Source organism: Pleurodeles waltl, chromosome 6 (assembly GCF_031143425.1).
Source record: "Pleurodeles waltl isolate 20211129_DDA chromosome 6, aPleWal1.hap1.20221129, whole genome shotgun sequence".
Classification (NCBI taxonomy): Eukaryota; Metazoa; Chordata; class Amphibia; order Caudata; family Salamandridae; genus Pleurodeles; species Pleurodeles waltl.
In genome coordinates this window covers 1,719,768,473-1,719,791,069 of record NC_090445.1, presented here as the reverse complement: position 1 = coordinate 1,719,791,069, position 22,597 = coordinate 1,719,768,473, and positions in this window count along the sequence as shown.

The window sequence follows — 22,597 nt, the reverse complement described above, 5'->3', positions numbered from 1 at the left end:
GTTTGATGAACAAAAGTCTGTCATACATCCACCACCTCCAACATGTTTTCAATTTTTCTATTGACGTCAGCATACCATAAAACTGGTGGATGGACAGACAGAAAGTCAATACTCATTCCACCATATTTAGAGTATGAATTGCATTGATGAAAATATGGAGGTTTAACCTCCACAGCAGTGCTGGGGGAAATAAAATATATCTAGACAAACCCTGCCCACAGCTCCAACAACCCACTCAACACTTAGGGCCTCATTTTGAGTTTGGGGGATGGGAAAGCCTGTCTGCTAAACTCCCGAAAGGGTGGCTGCTGCCTTCGTGGCAACCACCCCGCCAGAAGTATTAGAGGACGAAGCAGTGGCTGTAACCATAACACAATTAGCGATACTCATGCAGTACACAGTTCACAAGACAAGTGCCTTCATGCACCTCCACCATGTGAAATGAGCCACACATGTAAACAGAAATACTACATTATGTTAGAATAATTGGAATTGGTTTGAGATGACAGTGTTCCCTGCAGAGTCTATGCTTTCATCACATGCCCTTTGTCTGTAAATACAAGTATCTAGTATTACTGTTGCTGTAATTCCTGGTAGTATCATCCAACTAAACATGTGTGTCAAGGCCTGCATTGTGAAGATCTGGTCATACACGTACCTCGGAGGTGGACTTGCTTTTGTACTGAAGAGCTCCATAGTCACCAAGGTGGAAGAGGCGACTATACAAGGTTGCAAAGCCCTTCTTGCTAGATGCCGGCTCACTCCCACATTCACCTTCCACTTCCTCTCGCTCTAAAGAGCACCACCAAACAACAGAGCTTTTACTGATGTTCTCCTGCACAAGGAGTTAGGTTTGTCAACAAAACTATGCACTTTGTTAATTAAACAGCTGATTTCATAAGCAAGATATGCCACGACCAAATGTGACCATGTCAGGACTATATACACACAACTTATACCCGTTCATCTCAAGCGCCAAAAACTAACACCCCCCCAGGAGAGATGTTAAAGTGGCTCAACAAGGAGAAATACTTTCTCCTCATTTTTGCTTTTTCTATGTGTGCTTCATTCTGCAGCACACACAGAAAAAGCAAAATGCCATGAATGATTGTTAATGTGCAGGGAGGTGTCCCGTTCTGCAGCACACATAGAAGTAACAAATCACCATTATTGATTGTTTATGTGCAAGAAGAAACACTGTCCTGCACATAAACAATCATTCCCTATGGACTCTGGTGCAGGGGTGCCTCCGATTATGCTAGGTAACTACATTTAGCACCAGCGCTAGGGAAAACACAGGGGTGTGCTGCATTGTCTTATATAGGCCGTCCCTGCATTTCTGAAGTGACCCGGCGGCACCTTCTAGTAAATGAGGCCCATAGTTTTCTACATCCCAGTACTCATACTATTCAAAAATGGGGTCTGTGCTTGGTAGTCAGGTTACCCCTTGTCCAGGCAGGGACCCTCACTCTAGTCAGGGCAAAGAAGAAACACACCTGGTTATCCCGCGCTTAATCCGTTGGTATTTGTACCAACATACACAGTAATACAGTACAGTGAAATCACTACAAAATGGACACCACACCACTTTAGAAAAATAGGTAATATTTATCTAAATCAAATAAGGCCAAAACAACAAAAGTCCAACACACACAACTCAACATATGAGTTTTTAAAATAATACGAGTCTTACTCCATAGAAAACAATGGAAACGTTGTTGTTACACAAAGTACCTAGTTTGCGTCAAAAATAAAGCCGCACAGGCGAGCGTGCGTCAGAAAAGTCAGCGATGCGCCGATTCCTTACTCACAAGTGAGGCTGTGTGTTGTATCAGCGATGCATTGGTTTTCTCTCCCGCAAGAGAGTGGTGCATCAATTTTCGGATGGGCACCTCAGATCTCTGTAGACGTGCTTTGATTCTTGACGCATGGGGCTGCGTCGTTATCACACCAAAAGTGCGTTGTTTCTCCATTCGCAATGCGCCGATCTCCCAGCTGCGATGCAGGTGGAGCGCCAATTTCAGCCGCAAAGTGGGTGGCACGTTGTTTATCAGCCGAGTTGCAGATGGTGCATCGAAAATGTTCTCCCACGGTGTTAAGTGCACGGATTTCTGTCCTTTTCTTCCAGCTTCACCTTTCAAGGGCCCAGGGACTGGATGGGGCACCGCTTGGCAGGGCAAAAGTCTCATCAGAGAGTCCAGATGTTGGCACAGGAAGTCTTTGATCACCCTGAGACTTCAAAACAGGAGGCAAGCTCAGTCCAAGCCATTGGAGATTTTTTGCAAGCAGGAATATACCACAAAGTCCAGTATTTATCCTCTCTCAGTCAGAAGCAACAACTGCAGGCCAACCCCGCTAAGCACAGTCACAGGCAAGGGGGCAGTACTCCTCCTCCAGCTCTTCAGCTCTTCTGCTTGGCAGAGGTACCCCATAAAACCAGAAGTCATCTGAAAATCTGGGGTTTTGGGTCGATTAATTATACCACTTTCTGTCTTTGAAGTTTGAAAACTCCAAACTAAAGTCTCTGTTGTTCACAAGATCCTGCTGTGCCCAGGCCTGGCCCCAGACACACACCAGGGGGTTGGAGACTGCATTGTGTGGGGCAGGCACAGCCCTTTCAGGTGTGTCAGCTCCTCCCTCCTCTCTAGCTCAGATGGCTCATTAGGATACGCAGGCTACACCCCTGCCCCCTTTTGTGTCACTGTCTGGAGGGGATTCAAAAACAGCCCAGCTGTCAGTCTGAGCCTGACGGGTAATACACAAGCAGGCAGAGCCACAGAATGGTTTAAGCAAGAAAATGCCCTCTTCCTATAAGTAGCATTTTCAAACTAACAATCTAAAAAACGACTTTACCAGAAGATGTTTGTGTTGCCCCTAGACCCATTGCAGTCTATTGTATTTTCTATTGTTTGCACTATTCTATGACTGTTTACTTGCCTGATTTTGGTTACTGGTGTATACATTGTGTATAATACTTACCGCCAGAAGGAGTATTGCCTCTAGCATATTTTTGGCCTTGTGTCATTAAAATAAAGTACCTTTATTTTTGGTAACATGGAGTATTGTCTTTTATTGTGTATAAGTACTGTGTGACTATAGTGATATTGAAAGAGCTTTGCATGTCTCCTAGTTCCGCCTAAGCTGCTCTGCTATAGCTACCTCTAGACAGCCTAAGCTGCTAGAACACTGCCTGCTTTTCACTAATACGGGATAACTGGACCTGGCATAAGGTGTAAGTACTCAAGGTACCCACTACAAACCAGACCAGCCTCTTACAATAGTGGAGGTGGAGATAATACTACCTGCATAGTAGAGGTGGAGGGAATACTACCTGCATAATAGAGGTGGAAGTAACGTTACATTCAAACTAGAGGTGAAGGTAATACTACCTGCATAGTAGAAGTGGAGGGAATACTACCTGCATAGTAGAGGTGGAGGTAATACTACCTGCGTAATAGAGGTGGAAGTAATGTTACATTCAAACTAGAGGTGGAGGTAATACTACCTGCATAGTAGAAGTGGAGGGAATATTACCTGCAAAGTAGAGGTAGAGATAATACTACCTTCATAGTGGAGGTGGAGGTAATACTACCTACATAGTAGAAGTGGGGGTGCTGCTACCTGCAAAGTAGAGGTGGAGGGAATACTACCTGCATAGTAGAGGTGGAGGGAATACTACCTGCAAAGTAGAGGTGGAAATAATGCTACCTGCATATTAGAGGTGGAGGTAATGCTACCTGCATGGTAGAGGTGGAGGTAATGCTACCTGCATAGTAGAGGTGGGGGTAATGCTACCTGTATAGTAGAGGGGGGGTAATGCTACCTGCACAGTAGAGGTGGAGGGAATACTAACTGCATAGTAGAAGTGGGGGTTGTGCTACCTGCATAGTAGAGGTGGAGGTAATGCTACCTGCAAAGTAGAGGTGGAGGTAATACTACCTGCATAGTGGAGGTAATACTTCTTGCATAGTAGAGGTGGGGGTAATGCTACCTGCATAGTGGAGGTGGTCGTAATGCTACCTGCATAGTAGAGGTGGAGGGAATACTACCTGCATAGTAGAAGTGGAGGTAATGCTACGTGCAAAGTAGAGGTGGAGATTCTACCTCCTGCATAGTAGAGGTGGAGGCAATACTATCTGCAAAGTAGGGATGGAGGTAATGCTACCTGCATATTAGAGGTGGAGGTAATAATACCTGCATAGTCAAGGTGTAGATAATGCTACCTGACTAGTAGGGGTGGAGATAATGCTACCTGTAAAGTTGAGGTGGAGGGAATACTACCTGCATAGTAGAGGTGGACATAATACTACCTGCAAAGTCGAGGTGGAGGTAATGCTACCTACATAGAAGAGGTAGAGGTAATGCCACCTGCCTAGTAAAGGTGGAGGTAATACTACCTGCATAGTAGAGGTAAAGATAACACTACCTGCAAAGTAGAAGTGGAGGTAATACCCAAAGTCTAGGTGGAGGTAATACTACCCGCATAGGGGACGTGGTGGTAATCCTACTTGTATAGTAAAGGTGGGGGGAATACTACCTGCATAGTAGATGTGGGGGGAATACTACCTGCGTAGTAGAGGTGGGGGAATACTACCTGCAAAGTAGAGGTGGAGGTAATATCCAAAGTCGAGGTTGAGGTAAAACTACCTACATAGTAGAGGTGGAGATAATAGTACCTGCAAAGAAGAGGTGGAGTTAATAACCAAAGTTGAGGTGGAGGTAATACTACTAGCATAGTAGAGGCGGAGGGAATACTACCTGCATAGTAGAGGTGTGGGTAGTACTACCTGCATAGTAGAGGCGGAGGTAATGCCACCTGCATAGCAGAGGTGGAGGTAATACTACCTGCATAGTAGAGGTGGAGGTAAAACTACCTGCATAGTAGAGGTTGAGGGAATATTACCAGGTTAGTAGAGGTGGAGGTAATACTACCTGCAAAGTAGAGGTGGAGGTAATACCCAAAGTCTAGGTGGAGGTAATACTACCTGCATAGGGGAGGTGGAGGTAATCCTACTTGTATAGTAAAGGTGGGGGGAATACTACCTGCATAGTAGAGGTGAAGGTAATACTACCTGCATAGTAGAGGTGGGGGGAATACTACATGCTTAGTAGAGGTGGAGATAATGCTACCTGCATAATAGAGGTGGAGGTAATACTAACTGCATAGTAGAGGTGGAGGTAATGCTACCTGCATAGTAGTGGTGGAGGTAATACTACCTGCTTAGAAGAGGTGGAGGTAATACTACCTGCATAGTAAAGGTGAAGGTAATACTACCTGCATAATAGAGCTGGGGGAATACTACCTGCATAGTAGAGGTGGAGGTAATGCTACCTGCATGGTAGAGATGGAAGTAATACTGCCTGCATGATAGAGGTGGAGGTAAAACTACCTGATAAGTAGAGGTGGGGGTAATACTACCTGCATATTAGCGGTGGGGGGAATACTGCCTGCATAGTAGAGGTGGAGGTACTACTAACTGCATAGTAGAGATGGAGGTAATGCTACCTGCATAGTAGAGGTGGAGGGAATACTACCTTCATAGTAGAGGTGGAGGGAATACTACCTGCAAAGTAGAGGTGGAGGTAATACTACCTGCATAGTAGAGGTGGAGGTAATACTACCTGCATAGTAGAGGTGGACGTAATGCTACATTCAAACTAGAGGTGAAAGTAATACTACCTGCATAGTAGAGGTGGAGGTAATACTACCTGCTTAGTAGAAGTGGGGGTACTGCTACCTGCATAGTAGAGGTGGAGGTAATACTAACTGCATAGTAGAGGTGGAGGTAATGCTACCTGCATAGTAAAGGTGAAGGTAATACTACCTGCATAATAGAGCTGGGTGGAATACTACCTGCATAGTAGAGGTGGAGGTAATGCTACCTGCATGGTAGAGATGGAAGTAATACTGCCTGCATGATAGAGGTGGAGGTAATACTACCTGATTAGTAGAGGTGGGGGTAATACTACCTGCATAGTAGATGTGGAGGTAATACTACCTGCATAGTAGCGATGGGGGGAATACTACCTGCATAGTAGAGGTGGAGGTACTACTAACTGCATAGTGGAGGTGGAGGTAATGCTACCTGTATAATAGAGGTGGAGGGAATACTACCTTCATAGTAGAGGTGGAGGGAATACTACCTGCAAAGTAGAGGTGGAGGTAATACTACCTGCAAAGTCGAGGTGGGGGTAATGCTACCTACATAGAAGAGGTGGAGGTAATGCCACCTGCCTAGTAAAGGTGGAGGTAATACTACCTACATAGTAGAGGTAGAGATAACACTACCTGCAAAGTAGAGGTGGAGGTAATACCCAAAGTCTAGGTGGAGGTAATATTACCCGCATAGGGGACGTGGTGGTAATCCTACTTGTATAGTAAAGGTGGGGGGAATACTACCTGCATAGTAGAGGTGGGGGGAATACTACCTGCGTAGTAGAGATGGGGGGAATACTACCTGCAAAGTAGAGGTGGAGGTAATATCCAAAGTCGAGGTGGAGGTAAAACTACCTACATAGTAGAGGTGGAGATAATAGTACCTGCAAAGAAGAGGTGGAGTTAATAACCAAAATCGAGGTGGAGGTAATACTAGTAGCATAGTAGAGGTGGAGGGAATACTACCTGCATAGTAGAGGTGTGGGTAGTACTACCTGCATAGTAGAGGCGGAGGTAATGCCACCTGCATAGCAGAGGTGGAGGTAATACTACCTGCATAGTAGAGGTGGAGGTAATACTACCTGCATAGTAGAGGTTGAGTGAATATTACCAGGTTAGTAGAGGTGGAGGTAATACTACCTGCAAAGTAGAGGTGGAGGTAAAACCCAAAGTCTAGGTGGGGGTAATACTACCTGCATAGGGGAGGTGGAGGTAATCCTACTTGTATAGTAAAGGTGGGGGGAATACTACCTGCATAGTAGAAGTGAAGGTAATACTACCTGCATAGTAGAGGTGGGGGAATACTACTTGCTTAGTAGAGGTGGAGATAATGCTACCTGCATAGTAGAGGTGGAGGTAATACTAACTGCATAGTAGAGGTGGAGGTAATGCTACCTGCATAGTAGTGGTGGAGGTAATACTACCTGCTTAGTAGAGGTGGAGGTAATGCTACCTGCTTAGTAAAGGTTAAGGTAATACTACCTGCATAATAGAGCTGGGGGAATACTACCTGCATAGTAGAGGTGGAGGTAATGCTACCTGCATGGTAGAGATGGAAGTAATACTGCCTGCATGATAGAGGTGGAGGTAAAACTACCTGATAAGTAGAGGTGGGGGTAATACTACCTGCATAGTAGTGGTGGGGGGAATACTACCTGCATAGTAGAGGTGGAGGTAATGCTACCTTCATGGTAGAGATGGAAGTAATACTGCCTGCATGATAGAGGTGGAGGTAAAACTACCTGATAAGTAGAGGTGGGGGTAATACTACCTGCATAGTAGTGGTGGGGGGAATACTAACTGCATAGTAGAGGTGGAGGTACTACTAACTGCATAGTAGATATGGAGGTAATGTTACCTGCATAGTAGAGGTGGAGGGAATACTACCTTCATAGTAGAGGTGGAGGGAATACTACCTGCAAAGTAGAGGTGGAGGTAATACTACCTGCATAGTAGAGGTGGAGGTAATACTACCTGCTTAGTAGAGGTGGAGGTAATACTACCTGCTTAGTAGAGGTGGAGGTACCTGCATGGTAGAGGTGGAGATAATACTACCTGCATAATAGAGGTGGACGTAATGGTACATTCAAACTAGAGGTGGAAGTAATACTACCTGCAAAATAGAGGTGGGGCAATACTACCTGCAAATCCCTGAAGCATAATTTGGGCCGAGCTGAGCCTGCTGAAGTTCAGTACTTATCAAACTGCTGAGGCTAAATGCTGCCAGAGCTGCTGAGGTTCAATACTCCTCGAGCTGCTGAGGTTCAATACTCCTCGAGCTGCTGAGGTTCAATACTCCTCGAGCTGCTGAGGTTCAATACTAGCTGAGCTGCTGAGGTTCAATACTGCTCGAGCCTGATGAGGTTCAATACTGGCCGAGGTGCTGAGGCTCAATATTGCTCGAGCTGCTCGAGCTGCTGAGGCTCAATACTGCTCGAGCTGCTGAGGCTCAATACTGCTCGAGCCGCTGAGGCTCAATACTGCTCGAGCCGCTGAGGCTCAATACTGCTCGAGCTGCTGAGGCTCAATACTGCTCGAGCTGCTGAGGCTCAATATTGCTTGAGCTGCTGAGGCTCAATATTGCTCGAGCTGCTGAGGCTCAATACTGCTCGAGCTGCTGAGGCTCAATACTGCCAGGGACAATTGGACATTGGTCATAAGCTCCATTTTGGAGCCATGCATGCCTTGTAGTGTATCCAAGGGAACCATCTGTTCACATGTCCTGTGTGGTATGTAAATGTCTCTACATGTGTTGGCTTGTTTCTGAGGCTTGTCCCCATCACTTTCTACTCGTATCTGCCCAGCTTTAGGCTCTCAGCCACAGAAAACTCACTACCCCTTCACCCGAGCTGCCTCAGCCGCTCACCCCTCCATCCCTTCATTCACTCATCCGGCCATGCACTCACTCACCCATATGTCCTCATGCTGGGGTGGGAAGGGCCCCTGCACTGTGAGTGGCTGTGTTCACCTCTGTGTGCATCTGTGCTCCTGGCTTTGATCCCTGGCCCTCGAAGATGCTCATCTCAGCTTGTGTGCAGAGCTCTTGGCCCGTCCCTGACTGTGAGAGTCTTAGACCTGTCCTGAGACCTACCAGGGTGACTCAGGCATGCCCTCATGTGTGACATAGGAGTACTATCCCCCAGGGGTTAGTACATCGAGCCGTGGTGATGCTCCTCTGATAACCTCTGGAGGGGGGGGGCAGATCCGAGCAGGACGGGCTTCAGTGCATCACTGGACAATGACCTCAGCCTCCACAGCTGAGGCTCAGGGGCCCCTGCCTGCCAAGTGCCTCTGACAACACAATCCGACGCTGCACTCAGTCACTCACTCATAGATCTGTTCAGCAATCTCACTCTGGCATCCGTGCACTCAGTCACTCCTTCACTCACTCATCCATCCATAGATCTCACCCTTTGCCCATCGAAGCTCTGAAATCATTCCATACACTCACCTACCCACACAATCACTCATGCACACAATCATGAAGACTAACATTCCCTCATAGGCCAGAACTATCGTCTTTGCCAATACTTGTGAATACGTGTGTTTTGGTCTGAACGAACCTGGGGCTGTACTACAATGTTGGGAGGAACCAAGGAGCTGATTAGAGCACACACCTCATCTGTGTGTCAAGCTACAACGCCCCCCAACGTATGTAAGAAAAGCCCAGGCGCATCATTGAATCAGTGGTCGGAGGGGTAATGTTTGTGTACTCGTGGAATGCACATTCTCTCATTGAGAAATCACAAGAAAGGCAAAGAAGGGTTTATGCATGGGAGACAATGCATGATTGTGTCATTGCCAGCAATGTATTTTGTAAAACTGAAATACATCAGTCGAGAGGTAATAAAAATACACTTACACGCACACACACAAATTTGCCCACACACGTTCACACACACACACGCACACATATCTGTACACACACACATAGCACACCCACTCACACATATCTGCACAAACACACATAGCACACACACATGCACACACACATATCTGCACACACAAATGCGCTCATCCACACACACATGCGCACAAGAACACACACATACACACACATATCTGCACACACACACACACACACACAAAACACACACACACGCACATGTACAGACTTGTGCACACACGTACACACACACACACATGTCATGCACAAGCAAACATGCACACACACACATCCGCACACCCACTCACAACACGCACACACATGCAGACAGACACGCACGGACACACACATACACATACACCCCCCAGAATAGCTGCTGTCACTCGGTGATTCAGTAATGAGCTGGGATCACGTTGAGCCAACAAGGCACTTCACAGGACAGTCACATAAGTTCTCCGTGTACTAATAAAGTCTGGGCACAGAGTTTTGCAGGGAAGCCCATGGCTGGCGCTATCGAGGGTGGGGTCCCGAGTACCAAGGTTTTGAGTGAAGAACCCACCTCATCAGTGCTTTAAATGGGAGTAATAGGGCAGGTGCTCACCAAATGCAGCTGTGGGCGGGGCTAGGGGCGGGGCTAGCATGCAGGCATTTAATGAGGTCAGGATTTTCTCAGGTGCCTCTGTGTGCTGCAGAAGCGTGATACTGGGCTATCCCATTGTGCGTTGCAGGAGTGACGTGAACATGTAATCAACGACCTATGCAACGTGTTAGTGTTAAAGTGGTGCTTCGAAATCATATTAATCAAGGTGCACTCACAGGTGGAGATGTAGAAAGTTAGCGACTGAAGTATAATGCATGTATTCATTCATATTCAGTGTATCGGGATTTTGATATGAAAGCCCCCCCCCACCCCCGCTGCTAATGCAGGTTCCTAAGTAGGGGAAATATTCATCTTGTAGGAAGAACCCGGCATTCCTACCTAATGCATTCGTTCATTTCCATAATGCTATTGGCTCAGACACAATAATCTTCACATGCATATCTCTATTTATTATACACATTCAAATAGTTTCTTTAATCTTGAGAACTGTGAGGTAAACATTGTCTAGTAATTCAGTGTTCTATAGTACTCATAACATGTAAAAACATCCTAAACATTCCATAGTCTCAGCACACAGACCTGCACCCCACAGGGAAACCACATGGAAATAATATTATGGAAATGAAGGGTTTCCGGGGTTCTTTCTACAATATGTTGGGACTTTGATATCACACTCAAAGGTTGTTTATTCACAGTTATTTGACAATTATTATACTTATGAGGAGAACTGCACGTATCGCCATGTATGCAAATGTGAATTGAATTGTTTGTTAGACTTACTTAAGTAAAGCCTGAAATGTTTGACTATGTTTAACCTGCAATTGGAGCTTTGCTCGTGTTGTATGATTGTTTACTTGCAGTTGTGTCTGCACACTTCTGCAGTTCATGAAAGCATTATATGTGTTTGAGGTAACTGGGTGTGGGAGGATGTGTTGGGAAGGACCAGGAGGCATTATATGTGTTTGAGGTAACGGGGTGTGGGAGGACCAGGGGGCATTATATGTGTTTGAGGTAACTGGGTGTGGGAGGATGTGTTGGGAAGGACCAGGAGGCATTATATGTGTTTGAGGTAACGGGGTGTGGGAGGATGTGTTGGGAAGGACCAGGAGGCATTATATGTGTTTGAGGTAACGGGCTGTGGGAGGATGTGTTGGGAAGGAACAGGGGGCATTATATGTGTTTGAGGGAACGGGGTCTTGGGAGGATGTGTTGGGAAGGACCAGGGGGCATTATATGTGTTTGAGGTAACGGGGTGTGGAGGACCAGGAGGCATTATATGTGTTTGAGGTAACGGGCTGTGGGAGGATGTGTTGGGAAGGAACAGGGGGCATTATATGTGTTTGAGGGAACGGGGTCTTGGGAGGATGTGTTGGGAAGGACCAGGGGGCATTATATGTGTTTGAGGTAACAGGGTGTGGGAGGACCAGGGGGCATTATATGTGTTTGAGGTAACGGGGTGTGGGAGGATGTGTTGGGAAGGACCAGGAGCACCAACAAGCGGATGAGAGAGAAGTACTCCCTTGCAAGCCCTGCACCCAGGAGGTACCCACGGTCGTCCTGATGCTTGGTGCATGCGATGAGTCTAATGGGAGTTGCAAATTCCAAACAGTGCATTGAGGATGTTAAACGGTGGGGGTCATCACGACTTCGGCGGTCAGCAGTGATTTGGAAGTAAGTACCACCAACAGGCTGGCGGTACTTACTGCCATATTATGACATTGGCGGATTGGCTGAAGCCAACCAGCAAATGTACCACTCCGACCTCCACAGCGGTAACAGCCACCGGGCTGGAGATATCCATCTCCAGCCCGACGGCCGTCATTGTTCTGCCTGTGGGATTATGACCCCGCATACCGCCATGTCGAACGCCTCAAAAACCATGGTAGTAGGCCATATCAGTGACAGGGAATTCCTTCCCTGTCACTGATAGGGGTCTCCCCCCTTCCACTCCAGTTACCCCCTACCTCTCCAGACCGCTCTCACCCATTCCAACATGCATCCACGCATGCATACATCCATTCACACACACAACCGCACACACTTTCACACATACACGCAGTCATGCATTTACATTACACAACAGACATGCACTCACACGTCCGTACATGCACACACGCATTTATCACGCAACACACACCCGCATCCACGCATACACAAACATTCGTACACCCCCACACACACACACACAACATCCTCCACCCCCTTCCCCTGTAAGAGACCCAACTTACCTGTAGTCAGGGGGTCCTCCGGCAGGAGACGGGACGGGGCGCTGCTACCACCAGCAGCGCCCACCAGCAGAGCACGGCCAGCCCACATTATTGGTCATAATACGGCTGGTGGCGGTCTAAGGGGCGTGGGGCTGCTGGTGGTAGCAGCGTCAGTTTACTGCCATCCGCCGGCATGGCCATAGCCGGATTTCCAACCTTCCTGTGGCAGACATCTGGCTATGGTCATAATACGACGGACGGCTGGTAGCCACGGCGATGGTCCTTTGGTGACTGTCGCCTCAGCGCTAGGTGGTGTTTACCGCCAATGTCAAAATGATGGCCTCTGTGTGATGATGACGTGGATTCTCAAAGGTTCAGCAAGGCTAAAGTGGTATAAACGTAGCGGAGACAGGCCCTTTCTGCCCTTTCTCTGGAGCGGATTCTCTTGAGACCTAGACGGGTAAAGATCTTTCTAGTCTTACTTTGGTGAGTGGTTCATGCTACACACATCTCCCTTCTGACCTTTCACTGAGGCTGCTGTAATGCTGACCCGTATTACTATTTACAATTCTCTAGGCTTCTGGACGGGGAAATGCCTAGGTTTCCCCTCAGGCTAGTTAAAATATTTGAATTTAATTAGTTTTCAAATGATTAGACAAGAGTATCGCAATCTGGAGTCTGAACACCAAGTGCTGATTCTTGTCTTTGGATTGCTGCCACAGATATCCTTCGTGACTTATGCTTGTTTAATTTAATCTGGTTATGTGCTTTAATTTGCCTTTGGGGATTCTGTACTTATAAAGTATGTTTCTGAGACTCATTTACATAACTCTGACCTTAAAATTGTAATCACATTTTTCAACTTGTTTGCAGCCTCTAACGAAACGGGTTACACTGTTAATTGATTTTGAAAATGTATTGATTTCTGCTTACCTTTTGGTACTTCTAAAAAGATCTGTCAGCCTAGAAGTAACTAGAAGATTGGACAGACATATTTACCAAGGGATATTGTGGTCATCTCGCCCTTGTTGCTGTTCTGTCTCTTCCAGACTCTTTCCCTCTTGTCTGGTCTCTCTCCTGTCCACGTGTCCCCTCTCTCCTGACTCTATTGTCCCTCCTATTTTCCTGACCCTGTCCCTTGCACCCCATGCCCATGCGCACCCTCTCCCCCGGCTGCCAGTCTTTCCTCTCCTGTCTCCCTACTCCCAGGACAATGTCCACCTTCTCTTGCTGATGCCCTGTAACTTCCAGGACTGGACTGTCTCTTCCCATCCTCTGCCCATCCCCTCTACCCTCGTCCTGTCTATCCTTGTCCCCTCAGGCCGAGTAAAGAACTTCCTCTATTATTACTTTCTGTTGCTCAACCTTCCCGCCCGCCCTTCCTAGTGACACAGACCTCACTTGCTCCCTTGGGTGCTGCCCTTGACGCTGCAGCTCTGGCGTGACCATGATGCGGGCATAGTCCTATCACCCCCAAAGCATCCCCCGGATGTGACGGAGTTTGCAGACGCCGGACGCAATGCGGGCACCAGCACACCCCAGGTTGCTGCCACCAGTAGCGCAGCCCTCTAACAAGGAAAGGAATCCCCCCGGCTGCTGTTATAAATACAGCAATGCTCAGCTGTTCGGGGTTTAGCAGACCACTTAGGGCTCTGGGCCCCAGTGCACTGCACCTGCCGCACCCGTGGAAGCGGTGCCCCGGCGCGTGCTCCATTCCTCGGAGCCGAGCCACGGCCGAGCCAAGGGTCAGCTCCGGACCTAAGATCCCGTGCACAAGCCAAGCATTGGACAAACTTGTCCATGCAAAGCAGGCAATAAACATCATCTTATAATATTGTAAAGTGTCTTCAAAATGAAAAATATTTATATTTCTTTAATATGGGGAAGTGTTTCACCTCAGTACATCAGACAACACCGCTCATCGAGAAGCATCTACTCAAAGGGTCCGATTTAGACCCTGTCACACCGGTGACTGATCACCCGTCCACAGAAACCTAAGTCCTATTACCTGCTGTGGCAGTTAGGTTTCGGTGGACTGGATATGTCACCAGCGTCACGGAGTAACTTGTCCGACAATGCCTAAATCAGGCACTAAGATTTTTAAACATGACCTGAAAAACATTCCCTGCCCCGTCCTGATGACAATCCTGTTAGTGACCTAACCTTTATAAATGGCCTGAATTCTTAATATAGATGGAATAGTTCTATAGGCTATTAGTTCAAACAAGGCAGGTTTTGTACATCACACATCCTGAACTCACATATGCAAAGTTGCTCTCATATCTGATAATAAGCTAAAAGAAGCACAGTGAAATTAAGTATTTGCCTAGGATCACACAATTTGAAAAAGCAGGGAAGCTGGAATTGATCCCCCATTTCCAGTTTTACACTATGCAGTTTAGCCACCAGATGGGTACATCTTTCTGACATCAAAGGTTAATGCTGCGTCCTTAATTCGTGAATGAGATAAGAGCATGGCTGGCAGGCAGAATCCTCATTTGTTTGTTGTAGTTTTACATAGCCCAAACTTTCACAAGGAAATAAGTGACCTCAACAACAAACCCTAACTTTCTTACATGTTTTCTTTTTCTGAACAGGGAGATTTGAGGCTCAATCAATCATTCATTCAGTGGGTTTGTAAAGCTGGTGTTTGCAGGATGCAGAGCTGAGGCTAGATTCCAACCTGCTGTAGGAGTCCTGCCATGGGGATGGGACTGCTGGCTTCAGGTGGCAGCACCACCACGTGTGGGGGACTGAGTCAAGCCCACACCGTTTGGCAGCTGTCGGCCTAACCCTCTTGGATAGCTAGCAGCACCTCTCCAAATCCCAAAAGTAAAGGTGATTTGTGGCATCCTGATGCGTGACACTCCGTGGCTTCTCAGGGACGTCATGGTGGAACAGATCTTACCCCTTTCTCTCAGTCACAGAAGTCTCACACATGCAAATGACAAACAGAAGCAGGATTTGGTTCAATGCATTTCATTGAAGCAACTGCCTTCTATGTAGAAAGGCATGAATTGCAAGTTTTAGGACAATGAAACTGAACATTATTATTATGGTGACCAAGAATGTGAAACAGATAAAAAGCCCAACATTCTGTCACACTGGTGAATCCAAGCTCACTATCTGCACTACTAGAAATCTACATGAGAGCTGCATCAGTGTTCACCCTAATCTGCCCATCCTAGTCTCCGCGAGGAAGCCCCACCCCCATACCTGAGAATCCCTAGATGAATTATATCAGAATTCCAATTCTCACGCATTCATCTGCTTACAGATTCCTTTCAGTGTGGTAAGCTCTCGTTCCAGAGATCTGTCTTTAACGTACATTTTTCTCATACTAATTGTACATGTACTGTGAGCGATAGAAGCCTACACATCTCTGCCTTTCGGGATCTATCCTCCTGAGAGTGGAAAACGGCACCTGTTACCTTATTTGAAAGGGGTGGGGCTGCTTTGCTGCTATCACGCTGACCTGTTCTGTCAGGAAGTCAGGGATTGCTTGTCACTCTTGAAAACGGTGGAGTGTAAAAAATGCTTCAGACCTTCAAGGTGCGAGCAAGACTGACCAACACAAGAGGGGTTGGAAGTGGTGGGGATTCCTCCTCAAGAACATTTTAGTAAAATATTTTCATAAAAATCTGAAGCTTTAAAGGGCAAATCACAGTTGAGAAAATGAGGGTCCTCTGCACTGACCTGACGTCAGAAGGCCTAGGCGTAACTTGCGGAATTACTTAAAAACATAAAATACATACATGAATACATACATGAAAACTCTTCAAGATTCCGTCAAGTTCTGCAAGTGGGCGGAATTTGGGTATGTTGCACTGTTCGTGCTCATTTTTAGCACGGGGAGCTTGTGACGCACTGGTAATCAGTATGAACGGCTCGAGGGAGCTGCTTCTTTCTGCCGCTCAAGTAGATTTTCTATTCGAGAAGCACCTTTCCCAATGCGAACATTCGCAATCTGCTGCAACCACTGCCCTCTTTGACAAATTTAATCAGGAGGCAGTCTAGCACCCAAAAATCAGCCTAAGGGACGCACATTCTTGCTTGCCCTCACGTTAGTGAGCCGCGCACGAGAAAACACTCCATGCAGCAGTTGGCGGAGTTTTTTCAGAACTATGAGCTTCAAACGGAATGGGGAGTGGGGAAAACTCTGCAAAGCTGCCGGCGGAGTGGGATTTTTCACCCACTGCTAGTGAGGAGGAGAAGTAAGGGCCAGATGTAGCAAAGGATTTGCGCATCGCAAACGGCGAAAATCGCCGTTTGCGAGGCGCAAATGCCTCTTTGCTATGCAGAAATGCATATTGCGAGTTGGTACCGACTCGCAATATGCATTTCAGAATCGCAAATAGGAAGGGGTGTTCCCTTCCTATTTGCGATTCGGAGTGGTATGCAATACCATTTGCGACCGCATATGCGGTCGCAAATGGTGTCGCAGTTACCATCCACTTCAAGTGGATGGTAACCCACTCGCAAATTGGAAGGGGTCCCCATGGGACCCCTTCCACTTTGTGAATGGACCCACAAATATTTTTTCAGGGTAGGTAGTGGTCCAAGGGACCACTACCTGCTCTGAAAAAAAAACGAAACAAAACGTTTTGGATTTTTTTTTAAGTGCAGCTCGTTTTCCTTTAAGGAAAACGGGCTACACTTAAAAAAAAAAAAACTGCTTTATTTAAAAGCAGCCACGAACATGGAGGTCTGCTGACTACAGCAGGCCTCCATGTTTGCGAGTGCCCATAGTCGGTATGGGGCCGCAATTTGTGACCCACCTCATGAATATTGATGAGGTGGGTCATTGCAACCCCATAGCGAGTCGCAGACGGTGTCTGAGACACCATTCTGCATACCAATTTGCGAGTTGCAAATTGCGAGTCGGAAGGACTCGCACTTTGCACCTCGCAAATTGGATTTTTCCTACATCTGGCCCTAGATGTACACATGTGGCCCAAAGCCATGATGGTGCAGGAGAGCGAGAAATTGCTTTTTGGCAGATTCCAATGAGAGCTTTGGATTTGCAAAATACATACGCATGACAAATATGTCGCTACTGAAGCATATTGTTGTGCATTCAGCAGTCGGGCGAATGTTCATTGAGTGGCTTTACATTGGCATGAACCCCTACTTAAAGCTATATGTAGCTAGAGGCTGGACATGGGGAGGTCAGATTACCAGTGCTATATTAAACACTATAAAAGTAAATGATGAAATACATTTAGGCTTACACTCTGATTCACCAAACGCCTAAATACTATAGACTAGTATAGCCGTATTACAAGACTGATTCAGGTGTGTCACACAATACATGTGAGTGACTAGCAGGCCTTTGTGGAAGAAGGGAGTTTTATGATTAACAGAAAGGTCCAGCCTGTATCCTCTATGCAGAGTCATGCAGCTACTTGAGGTGTGGATACAAGAGCCGAGAAGGGCCTGCTCCCTGCATGCACGAGCCAGGGAAGTGTAGGCATAGGTCCTCTACATGCTGTTTTCACAGTCACATCTATAGCTCCATTTCACGTTATACGTTTCCTACCAGTATTATTTGTAATTTGTCACAATACTTTAGGTCTATTCATGTCTTTCTTCTATGTGCACAGTGTCCCGTGGGACTCATTCAAAATGTAGGACACCCCTTAACAAATCTGGGGACTCTACCAATCAATGTCATATCATACTACCCCAGTAACCTCTTATTACCTCAAATTAAAGCAGGAAACACAGTGATGCCAGAGGTTAGTGTTAAATGCTGCTAGAGGTTACTGTTACTAGTGAGTATTTATTGCTGCTAGACGTTACTGTTACTAGTGAGTATTCACTGCTGTTAGAGGTTACTGTTACTAGTGAGTAACAGTAAGCTGTTAGAGGTTACTGTCACTAGTGAGTATTCACTGCTGCTAGAGGTAACTGTTACTAGTGAGTATTCACTGCTGCTAGAGGTTAGTGTTACTAGTGAGTATTCACTGCTGCTAGAAGTTAGTATTCAATGCTGCTAGAGGTTACTGTTACTAGTGAGTATTCATTGCTGCTAGACGTTACAGTAACTAGTGAATATTCACTACTGCTAGAGGTTACTGTTACTAGTGAGTAACAGTAACCTGTTAGAGGTTACTGTTACTAGTGAGTATTCACTGCTGCTAGAGGTTACTGTTAGTAGTGAGTATTCATTGCTGCTAGACGTTACTGTTACTAGTGAGTATTCACTGCTGCTAGAGGTTACTGTTACTACTGAGTATTCACTGCTGCTAGAGGTTACTGTTACTAGTGAGTAGTCACTGCTGCTAAAGGTTACTGTTACTAGTGAGTATTCACTGCTGCTAGAGGTTAGTGTTACTAGTGAGCATTCGCTGCTGCTAGAGGTTACTGTTACTAGTTAGCGTTCACTGCTGCTAGAGGTTAGTGTTACTGGTGAGTATTCACTGCTGCTAGCTGTTACTGGTGAGTATTCACTTCTGCTAGAGGTTACTGTTACTAGTGAGTAACAGTAAGCTGTTAGAGGTCACTGTTACTAGTGAGTATTCACTGCTGCTAGAGGTAACTGTTACTAGTGAGTATTCACAGCTGCTAGAGGTTAGTGTTACTAGTCAGTATTCACTGCGGCTAGAAGTTACTGTTACTAGTGAGTATTCACTGCTGCTAGAGGTTACTGTTACTAGTGAGTGTTCACCGCTGCTAGAGGTTACTGTTACTAGTGTGTAGTCACTGCTGTTAGAGGTTACTAGTGAGTATTCACTGCTGCTAGAGGTTAGTGTTACTGGTGAGTATTCACTGCTGCTAAAGGTTACTGTTATTAGTGAGTAACAGTAAGCTGTTAGAGGTTACTGTTACTAGTGAGTATTCACTGCTGCTACAGGTAACTTTTACTAGTGAGTATTCACTGTTGTTAGAGGTTACTGTTACTAATAAGAATTCACGGCTGCAAGAGGTTAGTGTTATTAGTGAGTATTCACTGCGGCTAGAGGTTACTGTTACTAGTGAGCATTCACTGCAGCTAGATGTTAGTGTTACTAGTGAGTATTCACTGCTGTTATACGTCAGTGTTACTAGTGAGTATTCACTGCTGCTAGAGGTTAGTGTTACTAGTGAGTATTCACTGCTGCTAGAGGTTACTGTTACTAGTGAGTATTCACTGCTGCTAAAGGTTAGTGTTACTGGTGAGTATTCACTGCTGCTAGATGTTACTGTTACTAGTGAGTATTCACTGCTGCTAGAGGTTACTGTTACTAGTGAGTATTGACTGCTGTTAGAGGTTACTGTTACTAGTGAGTATTCACTGCTGCTAGAGGTTAGTGTTACTGGTGAGTATTCACTGCTGCTAGATGTTACTGTTACTAGTGAGTATTCACTGCTTCCAGAGGTTACTGTTACCAGTGAGTAACAGTTAGCTGTTAGAGGGTACTGTTACTAGTGAGTATTCACTGCTGCTAGAAGTAACTGTTACTAGTGAGTATTCACTGCTGCTAGAGGTTAGTGTTACTAGTGAGCATTCACTGCTGCTAGAGGTTAGTATTCAATGCTGCTAGAGGTTACTGTTACTAGAGAAGTATTCATTGCTGCTAGAGGTTACAGTTAGTAGTGAGTATTCACTACTGCTAGAGGTTACAGTTAGTAGTGAGTATTTATTGCTGCTAGACGTTAAGGTTACGAGTGAGTATTCACTGCTGCTAGAGGTTGCTGTTGCTAGTGAGTATTCACTGCTGCTAAAGGTTACTGTTACTAGTGAGTGTTCACAGCTGCAAGAGGTTACTGTTACTAATGAATATTTACTGCTGTTAGAGGTTGCTAGTGAGTATTCACTGCTGCTAGAGGTTAATGTTGCTGGTGAGTATTCACTGCTGCTAGAGGTTAGTGTTACTGGTTCGTATTCACTGCTGTTAGAGGTTACTGTTACCAGTGAGTATTTACTGCTGCTAGAGATTACTGTTACCAGTGAGTATTCACTGCTGCTAGAGGTCAGAGTTAGTAGTGAGTATTCACTGCTGCTAGAGGTTACTGGTACTAGTGAGTATTCACTGCTGCTAGATGTTACTGTTACTAGTGAAGTATTCACAGCTGCGAGAGGTTAGTTTTACTAGTGAATATTCACTGCCGTTAAAGGTTACTCTTACTAGTAAGTATTCACTGTTGCTAGAGGTTAGTGTTACTAGTGAGTATTCACTGCTGCTAGATGTTACTATTACCAGTGGGTATTCACTGCAGTTAGAGGTTAGTCTTACTATTGAGTATTCACAGCTGCTAGAGATTACTGTTACTAGTGATTATTCACTGCTGCTAGAGGTTACTGTTGATAGTGAGTATTCACTGCTGCTAGAGGTTACTGCTACTAGTGAGTATTCACGGCTGTGAGAGGTTAGTTTTACTAGTGAGTATTCACTGATGTTAGAGGTTACTCTTACTAGTGAGTATTCACTGTTGCTAGAGGTTAGTGTTACTAGTGAATATTCACAGTTGCTAGCTGTTACTGTTACTAGTGAGTATTCACTGCTGTTAGAGGTTAGTGTTACTAGTGAGTATTCACTGCTGTTGGAGGTTACTGTTACTAGTGAGTATTCACTGCTGCTAGAGGTTACTGTTACTAGTGAGTATTCACTGCTGTTAGAGATTAGTGTTACTAGTGATTATTCATTGCTGCTAGAGGTTACTGTTACTAGTGAGTATTCACTGCTGCTAGAGGTTAGTATTACTAGTGGTTATTCACTGCAGCTAGATGTTACTGTTTCTGGTGAGTATCCTCTGCTGCTAGAGGTTACTATTACTAGTGAGTATTCACTGCTCCTAGCGGTTAGTATTACTAGTGAGTATTCACTGCTGCTAGAGGTTAATGTTACTAGTGAGTATTCACTGCTGCTAGAGGTTACTGTTACTAGTGAGTATTCAGTGCTGCTAGAGGTTAGTATTCACTGCTGCTAGAGGTTAGTGTTACCAGTGACTATTCACTGCTGCTAGAGATTACCGTTACCAGTGAGTATTCACTGCTGTTAGAGGTTACTGTTACCAGTGAGTATTCACTGCTGTTAGAGGTTCCAGTTACTAGTGAGTATTCACTGCTGTTAGAGGTTACTGTTACTGGTGAGTATTCTCTGTTGCTAGAGGTTACTGTTACTAGTGAGTATTCACTGCTGCTAGAGGTTACTGTTACTAGTTAGTATTCAATGCTGCTAGAGATTACTGTTACCAGTGAGCATTCACTGCTGCTAGGGGTTACGGTTACTAGTGAGTATTCACTGCTGCTAGAGGTTACTGTTACTAGTGAGTATTCAGTGCTGCTACAGGTTAGTGTTACTAGTGATTATTCACTCCAGCTAGAGATTACTGTTACCAGTGTGCATTCACTGCTGTTAGAGGTTACTGTTACCAGTGAGTGTTCACTGTTGTTAGAGGTTACTGTTACTAGTGAGTATTCACTGCTGCTAGAGGTTAGTGTTACTAGTGATTATTCACTGCAGCTAGAGATTACTGTTACCAGTGTGCATTCACTGCTGCTAGAGGTTACTGTTACTAGTGAGTATTCACTGCTGATAGAGGTTAGTGTTACTAGTGAGTCTTCACTGCTGCTACTAGTGAGTATTAACTGCGGCTAGATGTTACTGTTACTAGTGAGTATTCAGTGTTGCTAGATGTTACTGTTACTAGTGAGTATTCAGTGCTGCTAGTGGTTAGTATTCACTGCTGCTAGAGGTTAGTGTTACTTGTGAGTATTCACTGCTGCTAGAGGTTACTGTTACTAGTGAGTATTCATTGCTGCTAAAGGTTAGTATTCACTGCTGCTAAAGGTTAGTGCAACCAATGAGTATTCACTGCTGCTATAGATTAGTTACCAGCGAGTATTCAATGCTGTTAGAGGTTACTGTTACCAGTGAGTATTCACTGCTGTTAGAGGTTCCAGGTACTAGTGAGTATTCACTGCTGTTAGAGGTTACTGTTACTGGTTGTAGGAAAGTATCATCTTGCCTGGCATGTTACCACCATTTTTCACTGTATATATGTTGTTTTAGTTGTATGTGTCACTGGGACCCTGTTCACCAGGGCCCCAGTGCTCATAAGTGTGCCTGAATGTGTTACCTGTGTAGTGACTAACTGTCTCACTGAGGCTCTGCTAATCAGAACCTCAGTGGTTATGCTCTCTCATTTCTTTCTAAATTGTCACTAACAGGCTAGTGACCAATTTTACCAATTTACATTGGCTTACTGGAACACCCTTATAATTCCCTAGTATATGGTACTGAGGTACCCAGGGTATTGGG